Source organism: Pleurodeles waltl, chromosome 2_2 (genome assembly GCF_031143425.1).
Source record: "Pleurodeles waltl isolate 20211129_DDA chromosome 2_2, aPleWal1.hap1.20221129, whole genome shotgun sequence".
Taxonomy (NCBI): Eukaryota; Metazoa; Chordata; class Amphibia; order Caudata; family Salamandridae; genus Pleurodeles; species Pleurodeles waltl.
The window spans coordinates 804,531,362-804,558,303 of NC_090439.1; the positions used below are offsets into that span (position 1 = coordinate 804,531,362).

At 47.8% G+C, this 26,942-nt stretch overlaps 1 long non-coding RNA gene across 1 annotated transcript in view; it reads left to right on the forward strand.

The window, feature by feature from the left end:
- Positions 1-26,942, forward strand: part of LOC138282638 (uncharacterized) — a 76,699-nt gene that overhangs the window by 20,984 nt on the left and 28,773 nt on the right. The window contains exon 2 of the long non-coding RNA XR_011200981.1: positions 17,819-17,974. This is a non-coding gene — a long non-coding RNA (uncharacterized lncRNA). The remainder of the gene's footprint in view (positions 1-17,818; positions 17,975-26,942) is intronic.

Here is a 26,942-nt window from a genome sequence, read left to right on the forward strand (position 1 = left end):
TCTTGAAGAAAAGCCAAATACACTGAGTGCCTTCTAAGATAGGCGTATATAGCATACCGGCGCTTAGGGGTATGTATGCCCCTCACATTCCAAGTAATCACAGTGTTTGAAGACATGCCACAAAGAGCCTGCTACACCCCACCCACAACTGCCCCTCCCCCCGCACAGCGCTGCACCAGCGTTAACAGATTCCCAACCCCCGATCAGGCGCTCTGTATGTAGCTTTCAGCATAGCCAAAACATAACCAATACCATCAGAGCAGATAGACAACAGGTCTCCGCCCAAACCCAACAACAAAAACATGCAGCATCGCAACCACACATCGTGAATCTCCGCTGGTCGGAGAATGGGGTAGGCCAATCTCACAGGGAAGCAAGCCCCACACAAACCAGATAACCCGGCTATATTGGATAACAGAAAGGGGGGGAAAGAAAAAACCCCAACAGCCGGCCACAGTAACTAACAGCAAACAAAGACAGGTACAATACCAGCAATGACCCGTCTGACTCTCACAGGCCAATGGCCCACGCTCGACAACCAGGCCCACCATCTGCTTATATCACCAACATATTCTCATTCGAGTCCAGCTAGCTCAGCACTCCAGACGGGTGGCCACATCAATGACCGGCCAGGCAGTGCAATTCCCGCAGCACTTAAAAAAGTTCATCTGCTGGGGCAGGCATTACGGGGGGGCCCTCAGTGAGGCCCAACTCCGAAAGTCGATCCGGCGTGATAGGTCGATCGCTAGGCGGCCACGAGATTTCAGTCTCCGACTCCGACGCTACCGGGGAGGCACTAATGGCCGCAGCAGAATGAATCGCCTCTCTCCTCTCCTGTATGAGCTGCTCCAGATCCGCGGCATGAGTCACAGCTTCCGCGTGCACATCACCTCTCTTCCGGCTGCACCTGATCCGATTACGCTTGCTCCGCAACACCGGCACGCTCCGCTCCGCCGTACCACCCGAGATGCTGCCCGTTGACTCGAGCCACTCCCATGCTGCCTCTGGCATGGTAAAGAAGTGCGATTTGTTCTCGGCTACAACGTGGAGCTTGGCGGGGAATAAGAGAGAGTAGTCCAGGCCGAGAGCTCTGAGTCTACGCTTCAAGGTCATGTAGGAGGCCCGATCCCTCTGCACTGCTAGAGTGTAGTCTGGAAACAGCAGAACCTGCGCATCATTCACCCGAGGGGGCGGAGAGGATCTCACAGTTTTAAGTATAACATCTCTGTCCGTGTAATGGAGGAGGTGGATTATGAAAGGACAGGGACCACTCCCCGGAGGTCTCGGCCGTGTGGGAATCCGATGTGCCTGCTCCACGGAAAAAAGGATGTTAGCGTGCCCGCCGGCACCAGCCCCCGTAGCCAGTTCTCAGAATATGCCACTGCATCCTGGCCCTCGGTACCATCCGGCAAACCACCTGCATATTGTTCCTCCTGGAATGCCCCTCCGCATCCTCCACATGACGTTCCAGTTCCGCTACACGGGCCAGCACGTCTCCCATCTCCGTCTTCAAATGGGATGCCATTGGCGTCAACTCATCCACCCGTGCCTCAATCGCACCTGTCTTGTCCGCCAGCTTATGATGATCACCATGCAAGAGAACAAGATCACTGGTCACCTTATCTATCTTGGCTTCCAATGATGTGCGGGCCCGCTCCAATGAGTCTCCAATGCGCTCCACCGCAGCAAGTACTGCATCTAACTTCTGGCTGTCCTGCGCTGCCGTGTCTTGCGACCTCCCAGCTCCCGTCCCTGCCATGATCTAGGCCAATTCCAACCTCTTCCCAGTCTCTCACCAGCTGCCTCTCCGCCAACTTTACCCGCTCCGTACACTCAAGTGATCGTAGCTGGTGCAGAGGTATTAAGCCAAAAAACTGCCTCAAACGGTACAACAGTCCCGTGCCGAGTTGAACACCCAGGATCTACTCCCAACTCCGCACCACCAGCATCCGCAGGTATCAGACTCCACAGTAACAGGCACCAAAGAGGAACCTCCACCCGATGTTGTCCTCGCAATTAACAAACGTTCCACCACCCAGGCTCCTTCAACTCCTCTCCACTCGTCACTGCTCCAGTCCTTGAATCAGGCTGGGCCCGCTTGCCTGCGGGACCAGACCAGTACCGCGCAGCAGCACGAGCAGCCCAGCCACCAGCCACTGCATCGCTGGCCTCCTACCGCCAACCTCCAGTTCCACGGGTCCCACTGCCAGCCTCCAAAGGCCCCAAGTTAACTGCCAGGCAAAGTTAGACCTGCAAGCTAATCCGTGGGGGTCAGCGGGTCCAGTCCAGCCTCCACTGCACCGAGGCTCCCGCCACTGCAGGCCAGCACACACAGCCCCACGTTCACCGCGGCCACAGATGTTGTCTCCGTGCCCCCGATGGGGCACTAATACTTTGGGAGGTCCTCCTCTGGCCCTCTCCTGCTGCCAGGTCTCGCCCAGGCACGCCCGCACCGCGACTCGCCCACTGAGCCTCGCGGGTCCGGTTCAAATCCTCCTCCTGCCCCCCGGGGGAGTCTGCAGGGAGCCTGCGCGTGCTCCTCACCTGCAGCCTTGCCCTCGCCGGGGCATCAGTATTTTTGAAGGAGTCTCACCCCAAGGCCGTCCCTGCTTTCAGGCTCCACTGCCGCGGCGCACATGACGCCCAGCACCCCAGGCCGCCGGCCCAGACGGCCCCGGTCTAATTGTCCTGCGCGACGCTCCTACAAGTCGGCGTGCAACGCCAGTTCAGTCCGGCGCCTCTCGGACTCCTGCCCCGTCACCGGCCAGGTGTCGTTGGTCTCCTGACCCCCCAGATGGCATAGATAAGCCGGGCGAGACACGGAGCTTCTTCAGCTCGCGTCCACCATTATCAATGGCTTGGCCACGCCCCTCCAAAGTGTCAATCACTTTTAATGTATAAACCGTACATGTTGTGTCTTCTTCAGGTAACAGTTCCCACTTGTCTTTGAACGATATACAGTTCAATGCGCAAAACTTTGTGACTTGATATGCATATCCATTCCCCAATGACACGTAGTCCTACAACTTTAGAAGTCCACTGCATTTTACCATGGCAATTTCTTCAGGCATTTGAATTGCATCTAGCAATTCCTTTATTCGTTTACCATTTCTCACTGGTGATCCAGTAGAGGTCAGAAAACCTCTCTGTGATCACAATTGACCAAAATCACGAACTATTCCGAATCCATTTTAACTATCTGAATGAATAGTGACTCTCAGTCGAGCAAAAACATGGCACGCTCTAATAAGAGCAACCAATTCTGCTACCTGAGCAGAATACACACCTCTAAGGTACCTGTAATTGTGCACACAGCATATCCTGCTCTCAATGTCCCTGTGTTGTCTCTCGGACAAGAACCATCAACAAAAACAATTTGGTCATTTTCTTCCAATCAGGTATCTCTAATGTCAGTTCTTGGTTTCGTGCACAACTCAGTTACTTCAAGACAATCATGTTCCACATCTTCCTCTTTTTCAATTTCAATAGTATCACTTGGAAGTAAAGTTGCCGGGTTCAGCACTGTACATCTTTTCAGTGTCACGTTTGGTGCTCCCAAAATACTTGTCTCATACCTCGTTAAACTAGCACCAGTCAAGTATTGGGTTTTCGTTCTTGTCAGTAAAATCTCAATTGCGTGAGGGACCATTATGGTCAGGGGATATCCCATCACCATGCCTTTACACTCTGAAAGACTCTGACCAACTGCGGCAACTGCAAGCAAACAACCTGGTAAGGCTGCTGCAACTAGTTCCAAAGTAGCTGAAAAATGTTCTACTGGGCGATGAGCACCCCCATGGACCTGTGTCAAGACAGACAATGAACATTCATCGTGCATGACAGAACAGTGTGAAAGACTTCGTGCAGTCAGGCATACCCAACGCTGGAGCTCCACACAAACTATTTCTCAACTAGGTGAACGCTCTCATTTCATCCTGATCTAGCACTATTGGATCGGTGACATCCTTATGAGTCAGCTTCTACAATGGTTTAGAAATCTCTGAAAAATGTGGGATCCATTGGCGACAATAGCCCACCATTCCCAGGAACATCCTGACATCTCTTTGTGTAGTCGGGGGACTTATCTGCAGTATCATTGTGATCCTCTCTCTGGATATTTTCCTCGACCCTTTCTCTATTTGCTGACCCAAATACTTCACTACCTTCTGACAGTACTACAATTTCAGTGGAGACACCTTATGATCATATTTTCCCAAATGATTCAACAGGGCAATCGAGTCATACTTACACTCGTCCCCTGTTTTGGACGCAATCAATTAGTTATCAATGTACTGTACCAGAGTCGATTGGAAAGGCAATTCCAACAACTCCAAATTCTTTTTCTTAGGATCTGATTGAACAAGGAAGTTAATTCCGTGTACCCTTGAGGAAGTCTACATCAGCAGTAGACTTGATCCAAGAATTTGAAACAAAAGAGAAATTGACTATTCCATGAAGAGGCACAGAAACGAACGCTTGTGACAAATCAAAGACTGTGAACCATTCTGCATCACATGGAATCTGGAACATTATCGCAGCTGGATTGGGCACTACGGGACAACTCTTGACCACAATCTCATTTATTTTTCTCAAATCCTAAACAATCAAAACCTTCCCACATGGCTTCTTCAAACCCATTATTGCAGAATTTCATGGACTGCTCAACACTTCCTTCAGAACTCCCTGCTTCACAAAATCTGCAATTATTCGAGACACTTTCATCAGGACATCTTGTGTCATCTTGTATTGCAGACGTTGCGGGAAAACTGCATTTGGCTTTAAGGTAACCTTAGTCGGCTTCACTCCTTTGATCAAACCCACTTCTTTCCCTGTCAAATCCCGCACATTCTCTTGTACCGTTCCCTGCAAATCAGAATGAAGCTCTTTTACTGTGAACATCAGGAAAAATTCAATCAATGGGTATTCCTCATTTATTGTTTCACACTCCGTTTCTGGGGCTGGGTCTTCCTTATCATCACTATTTGTCTGGATCTCAATTCTATCATTTGAGCAAGTAATTAAACACTTTGTTTAAACCAACAAGTCCCTCCCCAGTAGGGATACCGGACTTGAATCGCAGATTACAAATTTATATAGTCCCTGAAAATTGCCAATCATAACTTGCACTGGGTTAGTAATCAGGTTTGTCAGATACTGATTCGCTACCCCCCAACCTGAACTGAAAGGGGCAGATTGAGGACCTCTGCACTTCTTACGGTAGAGCATGTAGCTCCTGTGTCCACCAAGAATGAAACTCTGTGACCCATCACCTTTCCCCTCACATAGGGTCCCCTCTGATCAACTTCTAAAGAAGTCGCAAGCACACATGGCTCCTCATCTGAACTGTCACCCATCCATTCAACATTTATTTCATTCTCACTGTGTGACGGGAATTGGTGCACTGTGTTACTATTTCTGTCTTGTCTCTGACCTGTGACCTGTTAAGAAAGCATCATCTGTTGCTGCTCCATCAGGGCTTGAGGTATCTGCATGTGCTGTCTAGGTACCATGGGAACCTGCTGCTGCATTGGCTGTAACTGTGACACTTGTGCACAAGGCATTTGCACCTGTTGCATGGGCCGAAAATTTTGCACCTGATTCACATTCTGGGAATTTGGATTAGGACCCCTTAACCTTGGTACGCTCACATTCTGAAATGTATTGACGTTGTTACCGTGCTGAACAACACCCTCCTGCACCATCATCGGACACTCCCGCTCCCAGTGTCCCATGGCTCCACAAATGTGACACGGCAACAGCTTCTTCATTCCAGGCACATCATTCTGAATCACAACAGTATTCAAATCTTGACCACGATTCATTTTGTCTCCATGACCCCTACCTCTCATCTGAGGCTGAAACATGACATTTCCCTGCTGCTGTGGCATCTGCGGCACAACATTTCCTTGCACTCCTGTTTGAGCTGACTTAATCTGCATCACCATTGCCTTTTCATTCAACTTCTTCTGCTTCAACTCAATCTCATCACTACAGTATTTTGCTTACTGCAACATCTCATCAATCGGCTTAGCTTGCCAGCAAATCAAATGACTCTTTATAATCTGACCTATTTCAGGTCTCAATCCTTCCACAAATCTGAACACAAAATGCAACTTGTCTTTCGGCGCATTTGCTTCTTTGCCACTATACTCTTTGAACGCCTTCAACAATCTCTCATAGGACGCATGTATCAATTCCCTTGTTTCCTGCACTGCCCTATCAATCCTCTGCCAATCAATATTTTTGGTTGAAATCCTCATCTTCAGGAAATCAATCACCGTATAGTAAAATTGCATTACCTCAGGAGATGGTGCACTTGTACTCTTATCTCTCTCTGGTTCACTTTGGCCAATCAACAGCTCTCTTACACTCAACCCACAAGTCAGCTGGAATCCCTATTTCCAGTAAGGTCTTCAAGTCCTCCCACAAGCACTTTGCAAGCTTCACGAACCTGTCTGTCTGCTGATACCACTCTACTGGCTTCTCCCTCAATTTTGGATAAACATTCGTAAATTATAGAATATCACTCCTACTCCAAGGAATGTGAACAAAATTTCCCCCTGGGATTTCACTCATTGGTAAAATATTCACCGGATCCTTGTCCTGTTGTACATTGTCAGTTACCTCCAAAGAATCTCTTTTCCTCTTGTCTCTTTTCTTTACCCATCGGCCTTCCCACTTCTCTAAAGCTGCCCAGAACTCAACACTCTGCAATAATTCTTTAAGATGCTCCTACATTCTGGCTGCCCTTATGTGTTCAAAATCATTTGCCTCAAAATCTAGTCTGTAACTCCTCTTCAAATGCTTTGTTTTCTCAATTTCTATGCCATGTTTTTCTGCCAAATCTGCCAATCTTTAATGCACTTTGCCCACCTCCCTTGTAATCCTTGGGCATAAGTATCACAACTCTGCTTCAGTGTAGGACTCTAATCTATTCACCCCCATTGTTCCTTAAACTAGTTCACCCTCTTCCATGCTTAATCTGACAAAATTCAATTGCTCCTCACCCTTAGAAGCATACTGTGGAGTGTTCAGCTTGTCTAACCATTCAGTCAACTGCTGAGCTCTCAATCCCTGTAACGAAACGTTACTTTCTTGTACCGGTGGCACCTGCTGTACCACTGCACTCAGAGTTTGTGGTGTCAATAGTTTCAGACTTTGACCTGCAATTGGTCCATTCATAGCATCTGGAAGTGCAACAAGTGGACTGAGATCTAACAATGATCTCGATCCATCAAAGGTTTGACCCACGGAAGAGACTACCTGAACTTGTTGATTTGGTCCCATCCTCATTAGACTCTGAGACATTGCTCCCTGTTCACTCATAATTGGTTTCCTCTGTGCAAATAATGGTACAGCTGGACCAACAGTAATCAGCAGCGATATTGCATCTGGGGCTGCTCTGGCACCTGTACTCTGTGGGAGAGTAACTCCCATATTTTGATTCATTACCAGAGTCAATGTCTGACTGTGTCCCTGTCATTGGAGTAAATCTCAGCATTATCTGTGGCTGCACTGGGGGCAACAAGATCAGAGTCAGCTCAGTCTGGACCAACATTGGTCTCGGAACCACTTGCTCCGTAGGCACCACTAAGTTCAAAACTGTCTCTAGAATTAGCACATCAGGATAAATTTTTTGTATCGGTGGCGGCTGCATGTGTGCCTGAACTGCAGGAGTAGTCTGCACATTAGGACTACCTTGCACCACACCCTGTGTCAGGTTAGCATTAACCTGCACTGGACTCACTGTCCCCATTGCCTGTGCCGGGACTGTTGTATCACCACTAGTACTTGGACCACTCTCATTCACTGCATATGGTGGTGGTTGGTCTTTCAGTATCTGCCTAACAAGATCTTCAGCCTCTGAGTCCTCCTCTACTATGGAAGACCTTTTAGCTTCCTTACTCTCAGACGGACTCCTATTAGTTTTTCTAGTCACTTTCTTTCCTCCTGTCTCCTCCTCCTGGGTAATAGCTGGAAACAACTTAATTCCCTCCAAAGTCTCTGTTCTCCATCTCTTCTGCTCCCAATATCATCTCGCTTCTGCTAAAGTCTTTTCTACCCTTCTTATTCTTTTTTTGAATTTCAACTGTTGTTGCTCTCTAGCTACCAGCTCCCAAACTGCTAATGCCTCAAACTGTGCTGGTCTCTGAAGGGTCTTTGATTCATATAGCGCATCCGCAATTGCTCCAAAATTCTCAAATTAAACGTCCCATTCTCAGGGAACGCTAAGCTCCCATTTTCCTATGTCAACTTGCACCATTGCTTTAGTCAAAGACATGGCGCAACACCTCTCTCTTCTATTAAAATGTAAGCCGGTGTACCCTCCGGCGGTGTAGGCTCCCCTACACTCGCTCTAATATACCTATCTCCCTTTAGGGCACTCTTCAATGCCTTAAAAAATGTCATCCATTCTACTTTTTGTTATTCAAAATCAAATTAGGAAATGACTTTTAATCCCAAGATTCCTTTCACCCACGTTCTCAACCAATTTACCTCTCACAGATGGCAACCAATACGTGCGCAACCCTTCTCACAAAATAACCTATTCCAGCAAGGCTCAAATGACGTCACACTCACACGTACTGCGGCTGACAAAGTCTTGCAGCTCGTCCTCCTAAACTAAAATTCTCACAAAACTAATGCTAAATATTGCAAGCACTAATCAAAAACATAAACAACAAAAAAAAAATCTTCTGCTTCACTACAGGAAAGGTAACACAATTGCTTCAGAAACCTTATGGATTTTCACTGATGGTCCTTTTGCACATGCAGCTAATCCTCTTTTTGGGTCTCCCAGATTTGCAAGCAAAATTCGACCTGCAAATTTCACTTTCAACTGATCAATGGGTCTGTCCTGGTGCACATAGGACTTGCCAAATCTCAGTTGAAATATTCTCTCACTGACTTAACTCACACACTGACTTGTTAACCACACCTAATCAACCTTCCAAACCCAGACAGATTACAACATATAACCAAGTGTCTCATACACTTTTCAATATACTCCGGAGGCTTAGACCACGCAGGGTCCCTACATCAACAACCACGTGGACAATTTTTTAGCACAAAGCGCCACACACGTGAAGTTCGATGACTTCCCTACTCTCAAACTTCATTTGGAGTACGCAAACTCCCTAAATTCTCTCGTACTTCACAATTCACCTGCGAATTGCATAAGCTGTGCAAGCACAACCTATCTCTCTCATTCTATTACTAGAATGCCAGGAACATACCCAACACTACTAGCAGGATCCAGGATCTGGGAAAGTCATTTCTGGGCTTAAGGGAACATGCTTTTCACTACAAATATCTTTAAAAAAAACAAAATACAAATCTCAATAATAATGAACTCTCAAAAGGATCAATCTTTAAACTATTACCATAACTAGGGACACCTGTCCATCAGTCTCTCCCCACAACTGTTAACACCTGTCACTATGTTCTGGGCACCTATGGCAAGCTCCCAAAGAGACTACCCATCCTCTGCTACCATAGAGCGTCTGTCCTTAATAAGTAAACTTACAAGGGGGCGCATATAGGTCGATGAACCTTTTGACTCGTGTAAGATGTTCTTACCATAGCTCCAGAACAGAAAATAAATAATCAATACACAATAATCAATAGTCAAATCAATAATCAATGGAGTCAGTAACTGTCACGCACGATGACCTTTCAGCCATGAATAACTACACCTTTAGTAAAATGTAATACGTTTATTTCCCTTATATTAATAATGCTAAAGTCATGTAGATTAGTCTCAAAATCAGATGAAACACATATAAGAACAATACTGGTTGACCAATACAATAAAAGAAACACAGTCTAATCAAAGCTTGAATCACAAAACATTCTAAGGCAAAGGTGCAGATCAATGGCAAAGTCAGCTGCAATGGTGATATCTGATACATAGAATTCAGTAAGATAGTTTGTCAAACATTTGTCCCTGCAATTCGTCAGTCGTCATGTGTATAGCCTCAACTAACCCAGATTAGCATCAGCATGTTGGGCTTCATGCAAACAATTTAGAACACAAATTTAGGAAAACATCTAGCTAGGGAAAATCGAGACAGGGCAGAAAGAGAAAGAAAAGGCATAAAAATGCAATTCAGTCACATTATCATATCTACCTATCCACGGTATGGGTCAGCAAGCAGAATCAGTCTTCGTCCTCAGGTCATAAATTGATCAGCAAAGCATCAGGCTCTCGTCAGAGAGTATGAGCCCAATGACAGAATCTCTAATCTCTTCTTCTTCTCAATAATGCATAATTCCCTAAAATCTTTCTCCGTAGTCTTTAGTCTAAATAACTTTCCTATGTCACGTTATAATATCAAAGTCACCTAAACTATCCCCCAATTTCCTATTGGTCTGTTAATTGTACATTTATATGTTACCCAATAATATTTCTATCCCAAATCTATGAATTCTGATATTTCTCTCTTCGCACGAGGTTGATTGGTCAGCTTTACGATGTCCTCAACATCCGGCTCGTCAGGTAACAAATTTGTTGCATCTTCGTTTCCAGTCAGTGTCTTCATTGTTTGCGTCCTGGAAAAGTACATCTCACACACATTACACACTGCTTGTTACAATTTTAGGGACATCATCTCCTGTTAGTTGATTCTCATGGAAAGCTTCTGCTAAGCACTTTTAACAAGACAATGAACATTTCACAGTATAATTCACTCCATCAGCATTTTTACTAACCACTAAGGAATACAGCTTCTCCATGAGGCCTGGCAAAACTAGGCCTAGACACTCGCTAAGTTAAGGCCTACAATTAATAAGATAGAGCAGTGGTTCCCAACCTTTTGATTTCTGTGGACCCCCACTTTAACATTAATGGAACCCAGGGACCCCCAATGAATCATCATTAGAATCCGGGGACCCCCACCTGAGTCATTACTGGAAGCTGGGGACCTAATTTGTCAATATTTGTTAATATTTTTTTATTTTCTAGGCTCTCGCGGACCCCCTGAGAAGGCTTCGCGGACCCCCAGGGGTCCCCGGACCACAGGTTGGGAACCACTGAGCTAGAGCCTACTTCAGAACCCTAAATATGACATATTATTCCATTAATCTAATTCTTTTTCAATATTTCATAAGTATTAACCATTATTTAGTACATTTCATGATCATTGGTGGACATTTTCCGAGGTTACATTTTGAAAATGTGTGCATTATTTTTCTCTATTTTATTAATTTTCTACAAAATTCATTATTCAAAATACATAAACACTCATTAATAATTTCTAGTTAGGACGCCTGCTCTAATAGCATCAGGAGAGGCCCTGGGCTTTCCAAACCAGCTTCCAAGGGCTCCAGCCTTCTTGAGAAATGCCTGGTGGAGTAAAAGGCCTGCCTGGTCCTGGGTAGTTTCTTACTTTACTCACACCATCCGATTTCCATTCCTCACAGTTTGATTCATTTTCTGGTGAACTGTATCCATAAAGTTATGCTCTCAGAACCTCACGCTTTCTTATAAATGTCCGCTCTTTTCCCCTCCTCCTTCCCCATTGCTCAAATTAATCTCAGCCAATGGCAATAGCTTGAGTCCACATTCTAGGCCATCATTTTTCACTCACCATGTCACTTTAGACAAAGGCTTGCATTATGCAAATCAATATCAACCCTACACCTCATTGGAACAGTCTGTCCTGAGGTGCCAAGTGAGGAACCCTCTAGAAAGGACCACAAACAACTTCAGATCAGTTTTGCCCTACTTGGGACTCATCAGTAGGGTGTTGCTTATGTCCTATGGCACAGTTAACATGGGATCAAACAATGGTCTGGGATATGGCCTGGCTAATTACCAGTGACAAATATTGACTCAAGCATACCACCCATACTTTTTTGCTTACTTCAGTGCAATGACCTTAGTGCTATGGGTATGTCCAGAGATGGGTCATGTGCTCACCCGACTAAAGAACCCCAGCTATGGTGAAACTGGCCTTGGGTTGCTCGGGTTCTGGTTCAGAGAGGGCCTTGTTTGTCACTTTGGGCTGGACAAATTTGCATATGGGCTAGACACATTTGCATTAGTGAATAAAAAAAGGATGGACTCGTATGTGGCCCCCATAATTTACCAGTAACTTTTTTGTTTACCGCCATCACTTTTTTGTTAACCTCAGTGAGCAACACTAAATAAGGCCCATGGGGGATTCAACCATTTAAAATCTATCTACTTACTAATATGTTTAAGCAACCAAGAGAAAAAAATCATTCTTTTCTCTCCTGGGTAATATTGGCTTTGCCCTAAAGATTAAAGGAGTTATACAAATTTCTTGGGTGGCATGGGGATTCTCAACTCAAATTTGTACTTCACACAAGTTACAATAGTGAAACAAAGGAGAGGAACATTTAATTTAAAACTGCATTCTCCTTTGCTGAGAAAAGAGTTAAGCTTGAGAGTAGAGTCAGCTATATTCTGCTATTCAGTGCCCTTAGTTCTAAACCTTCAACTGCTCTTCACAGGCATGTCAATTGACAATGGTTAGACCTGACAGCCTTAGAGTGGTCACCCTCAACTTTTTGCCTGCCTCCCTCCACTTTTTGACATTGTTTTGCTGGTGTTAGGACTCTGCACACTTTACCACTGCCAACCAGTGCTAAAGTGCATATTCTCTCTTCCTTAAAACATGGTGACATTGGCTCATACCCATACATGTGGCCAGGGCCTGTAAATTAAATGCTACTAGTGGGCCTGCAGCACTGATAAGTAGCCCCTTAACCCTGTCTCAGGCCTGCCATTCAGGGCCTGTGTAGGCAGTTTCACTGCCAATTCGACTTGGCATTTAAAAGTACTTGCCAAGCCTAAAGCTCCCCTTTTTCTACATATAAGACACCCCTAAATTATACCCTAGATAACCCATAGGGTAGGGTGCTATGTAGGGAAAAAGGCAGGACATGTACCTATGTAGTGTACATCTCCTGATAGTGTAAAACTCCTAAACTTGTTTTTACACTGCTGTGAGGGCTGCTCACTTCACAGGTTAACATTGGGGCTGCCCTCGTACATTGTTTGAGTGGTAGCTGCTGGTCTAAAAGGAGTAGAAAGGTCATATTTAGTATGGCCAGAATGGTGATATAAAATCCTGCTGACTGTTGACCGTGGATTTAATATTACTATTTTAGAAATGCCACTTATAAAAAGTGAGCATTTCTCTGCACTTAAATCTTTCTGTGCCTTACAATCCACGTCTGGCTGGGTTTAGTTGACAACTCCTTGTGCATTCACTCAGACACACCCCAAACACAGGATACTCAGCCTCACTTGCATACATCTGCATTTTGAATGGGTCTTCTTGGGCTGGGAGGGTGGAGGGCCTGCTCTCACACAAAGGATTGCCACACCCCCTATGGGACCCTGGCAGACAGGATTAAACTGAAAGGGGACCTGGTGCACTTCTAAGCCACTCTTTGAAGTCTCCCTCACTTCAAAGGCACATTTGGGTTTATAAACATGGCCTCTGCCGCTTCCAACTCAGAGACTTCCTGGAGAAGAAACTTGTAACCAGAACCCTCATGCTACTAAGAAGAACTGCCTGGCTGCCCAAAGGACTCATCTGACTGCTTTCTGTGAAGGACTGCTGCATTGCTGTTGCCCTGCTGCCTTGCTGCTCTCTGGCTGTGGTGGGGAAGTGTTCTCCAAGGGCTTGGGTAGAGCTTGCTTCCTGTTCCCTGAAGTCTCAGGACCAAAAAGACTGTGGGGGTTATTCCAACTTTGGAGGAGTGTTAATCCGTCCCAAAAGTGACGGTAAAGTGACGGATATACCACCAGCCGTATTACGAGTTCCATAGGATATAATGGACTCGTAATATGGCTGGTGGTAAATCCGTCACTTTTCCATCACTTTTGGGACGGATTAACACCTCCTCCAAAGTTGGAATAACCCCCTTCATCTCTACAAGAAGGACTCCTTGTGTGGTGACGCACAGCCTGGCAGAAATGACGCACGGTCTGCACCGTGGTGAAAATGTCACCGCACACCGAACCGGAAAGACACAGCCCGACTTCGCAACAAGAAGATCGACACTGTGCCAGCGTAGCGACCAGAAATTTTATGCACTGCCCACTGGATTGATGCATAGCTAAGCCGGAACGACGCAGCCCGACTTCCAGAGAGGACTTGACGCAGCGCCTGCCGTGTGTTAGAAAATTTGACGCAATGCCCACCAGATCGACACAGCTCCTGTGACTTCATCCTGCCAGCGCATGAAATCTACGCATCATCCCCAGGGCGTCTGAAAACCCTGCAACCTGAAGAGGATCCACGACCGAGCACCAGAAATCGACGCACAGCCGTCCCTGCGAGGAAACTAAACAACGCATCACTGTGTGCTGCCCGAGAAATCGATGCACACCCCTTTGTTTCCACGCTTCTCCTCCTCTGTGGTTCTTTGCGGAGATTTTTCATGCGAACCAGGAACTTTGTGCTTGAAAGAGACTTTGGCCCTCATTCTGACCCTGGCGGTCGGCGGAGAGACGGCGGTCGGACCGCGAACAGACCGGCGGTATTAAAAATGGCATTCTGACCGCGGCGGTCCCCGCCGCGACCGACCGCTACTTCTCCACTCCGACCGCCACGGCGGTCATGACCGCGGGGCTGGAGTTTGCGCACTCCGGCCCGGCGGTCGTCCCAAGACCGCCAAGGGTATTATGACCCTGCCTACCGCCGCGGTTTCTTGCGGGCGGGAACCGCCGTGCGAACCATGGCGGTAAGCACTATCGGGGCCAGGGAATTCCTTCCCAGGCACTGATAGGGGTCTCCCCCACCCCCCACTACCCACCCGAGTCCTCCCCCTACACCCTCCACCCCCCTGGCACCCCCCAGAGGTGGTACGAACCCCCTCCCCACCCCCACCCCGACATGCACATACATGTACCCCGACATGCACACACCCCAAAATGCACATATACACACCCCCTACACACACATACACAACGGGGACACATACCCGCACACATACATGCCGACATGCGCACCTGCCGAACAGCACACATTACCCATAGACACAGCAGCACCCCCCGCCCGCATACACGCACTCACACACCCCCTCTACACACTCACACGCACACCCCCATGCACGCCCACATCACACAACACCTTACCTTGTGCGTTGGTCCTCCGGGAGGCGACGGGAGCCATAGGGACGTGACCGCCAACAGAAGACCGCCAACAGAAGACCGCCACACGGAAATGTGGGTCGTAATTCTGTGGGCGGTGTTCTGCTGGCGTGGCGGTGGAGGTTGACCAGTCTCCACTTTCCCGCCGACCGCCAGTGTGGCTGCTGGCGGTTTTCCGGCGGAACGCTCCCAGCGGTCAGAATGTGCACAGCGGCACACCGCCGCGGTCGGCGGTCTTCACCGCGGCGGTAACTCAGCGGTCTTGCGAAAAGACCGCCAAGGTCAGAATGAGGGCCTTTGTTTGCTTTTAAAAGACTTAAGCCACTTTATATCACTTTTCAGTGATATTTCTACATTTACTTATTGCATCTTTGATTGTTTTGACCGACATTTATCCAGATATATATTATATATTTTTCCAAACACTGTGTGGTGTATTTTTGTGATGCTATGTGGTGTTATTCTATGATTTATTGCACAAATACTTTACACATTGCCTTCTAAGTTAAGCCTGACTGCTCAGTGCCAAGCTATCAGAGGGTGGGCACAGGATAATTTGGATTGTGTGTGACTTACCCTGACTAGAGTGAGGGTCCTTGTTTGGACAGGGGGTAACCTGACTGCCAACCAAAGACCCCATTTCTAACAGTGGCCTTTTCAGAAGTGAACACTCAGTACCGACTTCTTAATGAGGTCAAACCGTGGGAGTGTTACATTTACTAGAGGTGTTCGGGTGAAAATATTTAGGCCTGACTCACGCTATTAGGCTTAATGGCTGACAATTTCATATAATTTCTCAATTGATTAGTGAGTAATCCCAGCCGCCTGGTGTGGTTCACTTTTTTACTCAGTTTTGACAAAGCACAGTGCTAGTGTGACTTCAGATAGTGTTTAAGAGAATGGGCCTGATTTAGGTCTTGGTGGAGGGAATACTCAGTCACAAATGTGACAGATATCCTGTCTGCTTTATTACGATTTACATAGGATATCATATGGGATATCATGGGATCGCAATAAGGCAGACGAGCTATCTGTCACGTTTGTGAGAGAGTATTCCCTCCACCAAGATCTAAATCAGGCCAAATGTCTCAATGTAGTGGTGAAGAGGCATGGCCAGTTAGCATTAAATGTTCTAGAGCAATGTTCAAAGGACGCTGAAATGGTTCCACATATTCAGATTGGGATTTTACATCATTTTGGAATGCTCAGCAATTTTACGGTTGTGTGTTCTTCATTCTACAAAGCAGTGCATACAAGTGGCCCTATCTTAGTATGTTTGCTACATTATGAGGGTGCATACGATGGGGCACATATGGGGTTACTTAGCCAAAATGGTAGGGTGGTGGGTTCCATGCAGACTAGTACCTGCAATTAAGCTTGTGTCTGAGTAAAATTAGGTTCAAATGACTCCATCTCAAGGAAGCTCCACACACACCAAGGCTAAACAAGGGATAAGACAGGGGCTATTGTTGGTCCCCCTGTTGTGGAATAAATAAACACTAGATACAGAGGTGCACTTGGCAAAACGCGTTAATGTATGCCGAAGATAACAGGCTGCCACCTAACAGCACTGCTGAGTGTATCTTCTGTCATTTTGCAACGCCTGCTACTGGCCCTGGATAAATACAATGCAGCAAATAAATTAATCGTGATCCATATCAAATCAAAAGTGGCTCTATTTACCCCCAAAGTGTGCAATCATAGGGTGACTGGCTAAACTAGACTTTGAACGGACATATAGTTATAACCACTTGTGGGTGTGGGTGGCGAATCGTGCCTGGCATTACCCCCAAATTATATCTAATAAAAAGGAAGGATAGAGGCATATTACAGTTTATGGCTGTCGTTGAACGGTGTTTTCTCAAAGCCACTAAAAGTCCCAGTCTTCAGCATTTTTGCATATCTCAAAGCAGTGGATTTTATTGTGTGTAATTAACCCCTGTTTGACTAACAAGTTTTTAGTTTCTGTCCTGCAGGATGAGGTGTCTCTATTGATGCTCTGTAAGGCCCTGCAGCATGGTTTTAATGCAAATGGGTTTCTCCGCAATTTTTTTTAATGTGATTATTTTGTAATCCCTTCATAAAATATTTGAACATTGCAATTTTAAAGTTACATCGAAAATTGTTATTGAATATACCTAATGCAAGAAGTCTGCTCGGCACTATTATGACTGTGACACTGGATGTTACCTAGAATCATCATTGCGCCATTACACTATGTATCGCATAATATTGGATGCTGAAGGTAGATATGATATCCAGGCCCATTTAATATGCTTGATTTCTTGCCTCAAGCCTCTTTACGGACTATGCTTAGTCTCCAGGCCTGCCTTTGCCCTCACTTTGCTAATCACATAATACGCACAAACAGGAACTGAAATGGTCAGATAGCAATACCATCTGATTACCACACTAAGAACAAATGCATTGCTCCTCCAGCTACAGTGAATTTCACAACAGCCAAACTGCAACCAAACGCCAATGCTGTTCACTATGAAACGCCAACCCCATTTTCAGCAGTGTTTGTTAACATTTGTTTCTTCTAATTTCATTAGCTTTAGCTTCAGTTCCTACCTTTGGATTTTGCTTGATTAGTCAAGGGACAGGCCCTTCTACAGGAACACGCATTTGTTTAAGATGTTTGTATGCGTTATTTATGTTGAAGCTAAATATATTTTATTTTTACAGGGTAAACAAATCAATTTTACCGATTACGATCCTTCAGTTTTACTACCTAGATCACTGGATTACTAGACCTACCAGGGCTCTTTGACCACACCTCCCCTCCTCGAAAGCATCATATGGATAGTTGTACGAGAACCATTAACCCTCGGTGCAGAGCAGGTACATTCTTCATGAACATTTTCCTCAGGTTTTAACAGTTTATTTATTTCGCTCAATGGCGGTACGAACTACGCTGCACGCGGTGCATACTATGGGCCTGATTCTAACTTTGGAGGACGGTGTTAAACCGTCCCAAAAGTGGCGGATATATCACCTACCGTATTACGAGTCCATTATATCCTATGGAACTCGTAATACGGTAGGTGGTATATCCGCCACTTTTGGGACGGTTTAACACCGTCCTCCAAAGTTAGAATCAGGCCCTATGTATGTTTCTGCTTCCTGCTGTTCACCTGCATCTGTTTCTCTCGACTGCTTTTGAAGCCTTCCATTAATTATAAGTACCACTCCATAAGAAGACTAACATATGTATTGTTTATGGTGTTGTTTAAGGAAAAGGCAAGATGGAGGTCCAAGTTTCCTGTAAAGTAGTAGTAGACGCCGTGCTCTAGGAACTATTCAAATATTATACCTAATGTTGACTTCGTCACATTACTAAATAGTGGTATGCCAAGCAGTTATTGATTACCCAAACCCTCGAATCCCATAAGCAGCAATGCCTTTTATTATACAGGCATGCAAGCTTTCGGGACAGCAGATATATATATATATATATATATATATACACACATATATATATATATATATATATATATATATATATATATATATGTTAGCATTTGGATATACTTACCTTGTTTTCGATGAAATTCGGTTCCACAATATTTTGACAAATATTTTGGTATTTGACATTCAAAGCATGTAAACTTGATATTTTTGAAATGGGAGAAATTGGGTTGCTGGTTGGGGGGAGGTTTTCTCAAGCAACAGCCTAATCCTTGTCAAGGTGAACCACAAACGTCACTAAATTTTCCTGGTAACTTGGCACAAACCCAGTCAGGCTTAACTTAGAGGCAATGTGTAAAGGGGCACATTTATTAAAAGTCACCTTGCTGAGCTGTGATCCATGACAGAGAACGGGCAGGAATGCACTGTATCTAACATTATACGTTGCATTCCTGCCTTTTCCTAGCACTGGCGCACAATGTGCTGCCTAGCGCCAATGCCTGCACTCGTTCACCATGGTGCAAGGGTGCCTGCATTGTAAGCAGGATTATTTTTGTGCAGGAGGGGGTATCTTATCACATAGAAACAATCTGCTGAGGCATTTCCATCTTTCTATGTGACCTGCAGGAAGCAGCACACATAGAAAGAGGAAAACACAAGAAGTAAACATATTTCTCCTCGTTATGCCTCACTTGGGGAGAAATAGCAGTTCTGGCGCATTCCCACGTCTACCACTTATGGTAAATCTGGGAATGCATCAAAGTCCGTGGGGGCTGCATGGTAACACTCACGCACCACCCATTAAACATCTCCCTGGGGCAGAGGAACGCAATGCAGCAATTTGCGCTGTGTTGCATTATTCTGGGTATATGAAGCCACTCAGGGCTACACAAAGTGGCCTTGCATGGCTTGATAAACCACATTTTAAGGGTTGTGTCACTTTTGCACCCTGTTGCGTGCTGCAAAAACAATGCAACCCTTTAATAAATTTGTCCCATAGTTTTTATTCAGCACTTGGTGGTGCAAGAGAGACACAAACATATGTGAAATTTGTGAAGCCATGCAAAGACACTTTGGCCCCTATTTATACTTTTTCAGCGCTGCATTTGCGTAATTTTTTGATGCAAAATCGGCGCAAACTTACAAAATACAATTGTATTTTGTAAGTTTGCGCCGATTTTGCGTAAAGAAATTACGCATATGCAGCGTTAAAAAGTATAAATAAGGGCCTTTGCGTGGCTGTGAGTGGCTTCAAAAATCTGGAGTAACGCAATGCAGTGCACATCACTGCATTGCTTTACTCTGCTCTGGTAAGGCGTTCTATTGGCATTGCGTGGGTGTTCCCATGGATTTTGATGCTTCCCCGGGTTACAAGAACTTGTAAACCTGGGGATGCACCGAAATCTTATGTCTTCCCAGAGGAGGCATAATGAGGAGAAATATTTCTATTTTTCCTCGATTCTTCCTCTTTCTGTGTGTGCTGTATTGTCCAGCACACAAAGAAAGAGGAATGTACCTCCCAGGATTGCTTCTGTGCAGGAGGGTGCCCCGTCCTTCACAAAAACAATCCTGCATGCAACACATGCAACACAGGCACCCTTGCGCCACTGTACAAGGGTGCCTGCATTGGCACTAGGCAGCCAAAAGGGCACCATCACATGGGAAAAGACAGGAATGCACCATATTGTTATAAATACGGTGCATTCCTGCCCTTTCCCTGTCACGCAGTGCAGCGCAGCGCAGTAACGTGACATTCTGTGCTGCACTGTGTGACTTGGCCATAAATATTGCCTTAGTCTCTTTTTTGGGAAGTTGAAACTCTCCAGCAGGATCTGGACACCCCTTCTTTAAGAAGCCTCTGAACAAGATTTGCTGCCAGAGAAGAACATAGTGGGAGCTACTGCAAAGTCCGGTTGACTGGCGATGCACTTTGGGTGGATTGGAGGACAGATAGGTCCCAGTCTCTTCTTGGTGCACACAGCAAATTTTGACTTAAAATTTTTAAAGTCCCAAGTTTGGGATTTGAACAATCCAGGCACTTTTAGCACCACTTTCAAGGGTCCAGGACTGGAGGGGCACCCCTTGGAGGGTCGGGAGTCACTCCTGTGTGCATTTAACCCAGGTGCGAGTTAAAGATGGTTCCTGAAGGTCTGATCAGGATGGCGGCCAACTGGAGTCACTCTACTAGTCCTGGGTTCAAGCAGAAAGCAGGCCTTAAGCAGCAGTGCATGCATCTGAGGGCACAGGGAAGGTTTCGGCCAGTATAGCAGTCATCTTGGTGCAACAGGACAGTCCTCTGAAATACACAGCAGGCCATGGGCAGCATGGCATTCCTCTGAGAGTCTCCTGCAGTCCAGAAGTGAACTGAAGAGTGCTTCTGAGGGTCATAATTTTATACCAGGTGCCAGCTTTAAAGTGGAAGAAACAGCTAGAGTTTTCCTCCCACAGATGATTGCAATTCCCTTCCGCCCAGCCTGGTCCCAGGTTGTCTAGTGGTACAAAAGGCTAGTGTGAAGTTCTTTGTGTACAGGGTCTTTGACGTGGAAATGGGGCTGTGCACAGATCCACCCTCCAATCCTGTCAGGATGTGACATCCTGCCAACACCCAGTCCCCTTTTTGTATGATTGTCTGGAAGGAATATGCAGAGACCAAATTGTTACGCCAAGAAAATGCCAACTTGATAAAAGTGGCATTTTCAGAATTGCAACTTATATTCAGACTTTACAATTAAGGAAGATTTTAAATTACAATTCCTTGTACTCCAGGCATGACATTTCTGTCTGCTGCTAAACAAAAGTTAATACTTATTAAATGTAATGCAGGGACCCAATGTTATCCTATGGGAAAGGTAGGCCTCACAGTAGTGGAAAATGAGTTCTTCACCATCAGGGCATGTAAAACTTAAAAGTGCTTGTCCAAGTTTTTAAATACAATTCACCATGCCCTGTGGGTTATTTAGGGCCAACTGGAGGGGCAACATGTCTTATAAAGGGACTTTTAGACTTTCCTAAAGGGTTTCATTTGCCAAGTCGAATAAGCAGTTTAAAACTGCACTCAGGCTGCAATGACAGGCCTGAGACACACTTTAAGGGGCTACTTAGGTGGGTGGCACAATAACTGCTTCAGGCCCACTGGAGGCATTTAATTTACAGGCCCTTGATATATGTTATCCGACTTTACTAATGGCGTATAACTAAACTAGTTATGCCAATCAGGTATACCAATTTTATCATGTTTTAGGGAGTGAGCACAAGCACCCTAGCACTGGATAGCAGTGGTGAAGTGCACAGGGTTCTAAGACCAACAAAAGCAAATTCAGCGTAACAGAAGGGGTGACGGCAAAAAGCTTCGGGGGTAACCCTGAAGAGAGGGCCAGGACCAACACAAAGACAACATTTTTGACACAATATTCTGGAGTAATGATATTGCTTTTTTAAAAACACTTTTTATTATTTTTCCAAGTGCTGCAGTAAAAACCATAGAACAGTCATCAGTATGGAGAAAAACATAGCAATATCTCATACAGGAATTTGTTACAGTATTTACCAGGACACAGGAGCAGAAAAAGTAAATGCTTAGTGCACATCCACATCAGTGTGGTCAAAGGTCTTAGCATCCCCAACCTGCATAACTCTATGGTGGTCATTCTGACCTCGGCGGTAAAAGGCGCCTACCGCCGGTCAGAAATCCTCCATAATCCCGCCGCGGTCGCGGAAACCCGCCACGGTCATTCTGACCCGCAGAAGGCAAACCTCCGAAAATCCGACCGCCACAACAGACCGCCAGACCAGCGGTCGGCGGAAAGGTGGAGGTGACCAAACCTCCACCGCCACGCCAACAGAAATACGCCCATGCCATTACGACCCACGAATCCACGCGGCGGTCATTCAAACGCGGTATTCCATTGGCGGGACACACCGGCGCGATCAGAATACACACAAACGAACAAAACTCACCCACATTGGACGATTTGAATCCCACACACCTGATACACATACACACACCACTCCCACACACACAATACAATATAAAACACCCACCCACATCACCCACAAACCCCTACGCTTAAAAATTCGTAAAGAAGACAAGAGCGAGACACCAGCATCCAAAACATAACAGCCACAGCCACTCAACACCATCACCCACACACTATCCACACACAAAACAACACACACCACCACACTCAACTCACTTAAATACACATACTCCACCCCACACATCATACACACCACCCCATGGCACCCCAAAGACAACCCCGCTTCACAGACGAAGAACTCAGGGTTATGGTGGAGGAAATCGTTCGGGTAGAGCCCCAGCTGTTCGGCACACAGATACAATACACCAGCATTGCCCGGAGGACGGAGCTATGGCAGAGGATTGTCGACAGGGTGAACGCAGTGGGACAGCACCCCAGAAATCGGGAAGACATCAGGAAGCGATGGAACGACCTACGGGGGAAGGTGCGTTCCATGGTATCCAGGCACAACATCGCCGTGCAGAAGACTGGCGGAGGACCCCCACCTCAACCCCCACAATTCACATCATGGGAGGAGGAAGTCTTGAACATCCTGCATCCTGACGGCCTCGCAGGAGTCGGCGGAGGAATGGATACTGGTAAGTTGAAGCTTCAATACTGCTTCCCCCCCACCTGCATGCCAAATCAGACCCCAACCCTCACCCCCATCCTCGAACCCCACCCTCACCCCCACCCCCATCCTCACCCCCACCCTCACCCCCACCACCATCCTCACCCCCACCACCATCCTCACCCCCACCACCATCCTCACCCCCACCCCCAGCACACCTATTCCCCGCCAATGTCTCACCATCACAACCCACACATCCCAAAACCTAGGCCTGCATGCGTCCACTAAGCATGGACACCCATCACCAAAGCATGCCCAATGCATATACACATCCCCCCCACAAGCCACCCTCACCAAAGCCCCCACACACGAATGCCAGCACTTGGGGACACGGGAACCCACAGATACACCCATATGCCACACATTGAAACTATAACCATACCTCTATACCCCTGCAGGACCCGACCGTCAACACACCGCGGCGGAGGGGCCAGAATTATCCACACCCCCCACCCAAGAGGCCGTCAGCGATGACAGCAGCTCTGTCGATCTGGACACCGATGACCAGCCCGGACCATCGGGGACCTCTGGACAGTCGGTTCCCCTCACACAGGCACAGGCCACTATAGACCCTAACCCCTCTGGGAACACCAGCACAGCTCCCACCCAGCGGGCCCATGCCTCTGTCTCCAGGGCGCGTCAATCTGCGGTGTGTCTAACACTACAGGGCACCCAGGATAACCCACCACCCCAACAACAACAGGGACCTGGGGGCAGTGGTAGTGGGCACACCGGCCAGGGGGCAGAGGCCCAGGGAAACAGGGCAACTCGGCGGGCAGCTGTGCGACAGGGGGGGGAGGAGAGGCCCAGGGAACCCACTCTCCACGAGGTCCTCACCACCATCATGGGAGCATACAACCGCTCCCAGGAGACGATGGCGACGGTACTGGCCCGGTTCCAGGAGATCCAGGTGCTGCAGGAGGAACACTATCGGGGGTACAGGGAGGACATCAGAGCCATCAACACCACCCTGGTTACCATGGTAGGGCTGCTGCAGGACCTCGTAAACAGCAGGGCGGACACTGAACAACACCCAAGGGCCCCTGCCACTAGCCTGGACCAAGAACAGCCATCCACCTCCGCCGGCGCTAGTGGACAGGAGGCCCCCGCACAGCAGCAGCCCACCAGACCCCCACCTCCTGCAGGAGAAGAACCACCCCGCAAGAGGGCCCTGAGATCTCGCAAGACAGAGTAGGATGTCAAGACCCCCGCCAGCAATGGATACCACCTGATGTCATCCCACTGTCCCACATTGTCACCCTGTCCATCCTCGAACTGCCCATGCTCCATCTCTCCACAGGCCTCTGGACAATGCACCTGTGTGACTGTTACTCTGGACTCTGCCATGGACATTCCTTCACCATAGCCCCCACCCACTTGAAACCACCCATCCCATTTTGAGCACTTCAATAAACACCTATTTTGCACCAAAATATCTGGAGTCTGGCTGTGATTTCAATATATTGTAATTGACATGACAGTGCAAATATGTCCTTGTACATGGTGAAGTCAACAAACAGCTGCCACAAAGCTGTAGTCCATGGGGAAACGAAGCACAGGACTCGTAGTGGGGACCCCAGATCTGAAATAGGGAGGGAAAAGCCAAAACTCAGTCATCATACACTGGGGCAAATAGACAGGCAGCAGAGATGCTGCAGAGTAGTTAACATTTACTAAATTATATTTGAAATGTTACCTGTGTCCTATTGGAAGTACTGTTCAATGATTCTGTCCCTGTTGTCTGTTTCAGCCCCGTCGTCTTCCTCCTCGTCACTCTCCTCAGGTTCCACCGCTGCCACAACACCACCGTCTCGACCATCCTCCTGCAGGAAAGGCACCTGGCGGCGCAAAGCCAGGTTGTGAAGCATGCAGCAGGCCACGATGATGTGACACACCTTCTTAGGTGAGTACATTAGGGATCCACCGGTCATATGCAGGCACCTAAACCTGGCCTTTAGGAGGCCAAAGGTGCGTTCGATCACCCTCCTAGTACGCCCATGGGCCTCATTGTACCGTTCCTCTGCCCTGGTCCGGGGATTCCTTACTGGGGTCAGTAGCCACGACAGGTTGGGGTACCCAGAGTCCCCCACTAGCCATACACGGTGTCTCTGTAGCTGTTCCATCACGTAAGGGATGCTGCTATTCCTGAGGATGTAGGCGTCATGCACTGACCCTGGGAATTTGGCATTTACATGCGAGATGTACTGGTCAGCCAAACACACCACCTGGATGTTCATTGAATGGTAACTTTTTCTGTTCCTGTACACCTGCTCCCTGTCTCTTGGGGGAACCAAAGCCACATGGGTCCCATCAATGGCACCAATTACGTTGGGAATATGTCCAAGGGCGTAGAAATCACCCTTCACTGTAGCCAATTCGCCCACCTCAGGGAAAATGATGTAGTTCCTCACGGATTTCATCAGGGCAGACAACACTCTGGATAACACCTTCGAAAACATGGGCTGAGACATCCCGGAAGCAATTCCCACGGTTGTCTGAAATGACCCACTTGCCAAGAAATGTAGTACTGACATGACCTGCACCAGAGGGGGAATCCCTGTGGGTTGGCGGATGGGGGACATCAGGTCGGGCTCCAGCCGGGCACACAGTTCATGGATAGTGGCACGGTTAAGACGGTAGGTCAGGATAATGTGGCGTTCTTCCATTGTCGTCAGGTCCACCAGCGGTCGGTACACGGGAGGATTCATCCGTCTCCTCGCCCAACCCAGCGGACGGTGCCTAGGAAGGACAACATGGAGCACACAGTCAAGCAACCCACAGGTACGTACTCACAGCTAGCACAGTATACGATTCTCTATGCAGTGAATGGCGTGTCTGAGTGGCTATGCAAGGCCTAGGCCTGTGTGACGCAGTTGAAATTGAGCCATGTGGGCCCTGGAAATGGCGGCTGCCTGACCTGTGAAGTGTGACAATGGGATGTGAGGTCAATGCGCTGGCGTGGCACACCGCGGCGGGCGGCGGGCGAAGACCGCGGCGCGAAGCCGCATTGGTTAACATTGAAGCCTATGGGTTTCAGGAGCCAATGGCGAAGGGCGCCGGCGGTGGCGGGACGCACCGCCGCGGTACGCACCGCCGCGGACGTGACCGCCATTTTCTATCTACTTATCCACTTGCGACTTGAACTTTCACAGGAGAGGACCTATACTGCAAGTGTTGCTGTGACCTCGGTCTGGAAGGGACAATGGCTGCTGCGACTGGGGAAAGGGCCCCTGCCTTCACTGGAGAGGAGTTGGAGAAACTTGTGGATGGGGTCCTCCCCCAGTATGCGCTACTCTACGGTCCTCCAGACCAACAAGTGAGTTTAATTCAATATGGATTTGGGGCCACTGGCTGGCTTGGGGGCCTGGCGGGGATGGGGGGCATGTTGGGGCTGGCGGGGGGCCTGGCGGGGGGCCTGGCGGGGATGGGGGGCATGTTGGGCATGGCGGGGGGCATGGCGGGGATGGGGGGCATGTTGGGGCTGGCGGGGGGCCTGGCGGGGGGCCTGGCGGGGATGGGGGGCATGTTGGGCATGGCGGGGGGCATGGCGGGGGCCTGGCGGGGATGGGGGGCATGTTGGGCCTGGCGGGGGGCCTGGCGGGGATGGGGGGCATGTTGGGCATGGCGGGGGGCATGGCGGGGGGCCTGGCGGGGATGGGGGGCGTTGGGCCACTGGAAAGGAAAATGCTGAGTAACTTGAACGTGGTATTTCTCCCTCCCTGTACGTGTCACATAGGTCCGCGCCCATGAGAAG